Here is a 2,312-nt window from a genome sequence, read left to right as displayed (position 1 = left end):
TAAAAACAATTATCTGCTTGTATTAATCTGCCTGAGCTGCCATAACAAAATACCGTAGACTGGGTGGCTTAATTAAACAATAGAAATTTATTTTCTCAAAATTCTGGAGGCTGAAGTGTAAAATCAAGGTGCCAGCAAGGTCAGTTTTCCATGAGGCCTCCCAACTTGAGTTGTGGGTGGCTGTCATCTTGCTGTTTGCTCACATGACTTCTTTGCGCATGCAGAGAGAGTTTACGCTCTCTGGTGTCCTTTCTTTATAAGGAACTAATCTTATGGATCAGGCCCCCCACCTTATGACCTCATTTAATCTTATTTACTTCCTTAGAGGCCCCATCTCCAAATACAGTCACATGAAAAGTTAAGACTTCAGCATATGAATTTTGGAGGCAACAAAAACATTCACTCCATAATACTATTGTTAACCAAATAATAATATAAAGGATAAGACAGAGGTAAAGAGAAAGAAAATGTACCAAAAATATTGAAAGATGTAGAGAAGAGTAGAATTGTCAAACTTTTGTTTCTATGAAAATTCAGAAACAAAATGTAAATTGAAAATAAATAGTTTTTAAAAACCACAACAGCTATATATATGAAAATGATAAAAACCTAAGACTATCTAACTTTTAGATTAAGCAAGAAATCATAAGGAAAATACAATATATTTAGAACTGAAAGGAATTAAAAATAGCAATAAAGAATGGCTGACCTAATTAGTTAAGAGACAAATAAAACAATAAGACCAGGCCAAAATTAGAAAATTGTATAATTTTGACGGCAGACACCAGGGCTCCAAGATGGCATCAGTAGCACCAGTGAAGGAGAAGAAACTCATGGATGTCAAACTAGGGGAGCTGCCAAGCTGGATTTTGATGCAGGATTTCAGGCCTAAAGGCATTGCTGGAGCCTTTCAAAGAAGAGGTTACTACCGATATTACAAGAAGTACATCAATGTGAAGAAGGGGAACATCGCTGGGGTTTCTATGGTGCTGGCAGCTTAGTGCTTTTCAACTACTGCCTTTCTTACAAGGAGCTCAAACCCCAGCGGCTACTCAAGTACCACTGAAGAGGGGCCCATGTGGGGGGCGCACTCTGCACTCTTGACCTTGACGTCCTTGGCCCAGCAACCCTCTGTGAGGACCTCAATCATTGGTGAATCCTTTCATATCCTATGAGAATTAACCTCCAAATAAAAGATGACTGGTAAAAAAAAAAAAAAAGAAAAAAAAAAGAAAGAAAGTTGTATAATTTTGTTAGCAATTGGTAAATAGGAGAAATAAATCCTTACAAAAATTTTGTAGATCAATTGAGCAGAATTCAGCATACTCAATGCCACAAAAATTTTTACGGCTGTACGTACATTTCTTCCTGTCACACAAGTTTCAAAAGTAATGTTGTAGCTAGTGCATCTTGATGTTGTTTTGACAGTATGACATTGTAGGCACCTTATGTATATTCATAAAAGGAACAGATATGTAAAATGAGACAGATACATGCCATAGGATACTATATAATTGTCATGAGCAAGAAATATAATGTATATTAGCCAACATGCATATATCTTTAAAATGAGATATATAGCACATTTTTATGTAAATCAAAACATATATGTATATAAAATAGATTATATTTTTAAAAGACATATATTAAGCACATTATAATGAACGCTTGTGGGGAAGGGGAGGAATGCCATATAAAGGAAACAAAGGAAATGGAACAAAAGAAGGCGGGGAACTTCCCAAGGAGCACTGATGATGGTTTTAATAAACTGATACAATCAGTTCAGCTCTTAAGTATAAGAATTTAAAAAACAGACCCATAGACCAATAGAACAGAATAGAGAACCCAGAAATAAATCCACACGTCTATAGTGAAGTTATTTTCAACAAAGTTGCCAAGAACATATAGTGGGGAAAGGACAGTCCCTTCAATAAACAGTGCTGGGAAAAGTGGATATCCATATGCAGAAGAATAAAATTAGGCCTTTATCTCTTGCCATATACACAAATCAAATCAAATGGATTGAAGACTTAAATATAAGATCTGAAACTATGAAAGTACTGAAAGAAAACATAGTGGAAATGCTTCAAGACATCAGTCTGGGCAAGGGCTTCTTAAGTAATACCCGCAAAGCACAGGCAACCGAAGCAAAATTGGACAACTGGGATCACATCAAGCTAAAAAACTTCTGCACAGCCAAGGAAACAATCAATAAAGGGAAGAAACAACCCACAGAATGGGAGAAAACATTTGTAAACTGCCCATATGACAAGGAATTAATAACTAGAATATATAAGGAGCTCTGACAACTC

At 35.8% G+C, this 2,312-nt stretch overlaps 1 pseudogene; it reads left to right on the top strand.

Annotated features, from left to right (window-relative positions):
- Positions 1 to 797: 797 nt before the first annotated feature.
- LOC123641744 lies at positions 798 to 1,066 on the top strand (annotated as a pseudogene).
- The last annotated feature ends 1,246 nt before the right edge of the window (positions 1,067 to 2,312 follow it).

This window comes from Lemur catta, chromosome 7 (genome assembly GCF_020740605.2).
Source record: "Lemur catta isolate mLemCat1 chromosome 7, mLemCat1.pri, whole genome shotgun sequence".
Classification (NCBI taxonomy): domain Eukaryota; kingdom Metazoa; phylum Chordata; class Mammalia; order Primates; family Lemuridae; genus Lemur; species Lemur catta.
The sequence above is the reverse complement of the archived record's forward strand: the minus strand, read 5'-3'. Positions and strand labels throughout refer to the sequence as shown.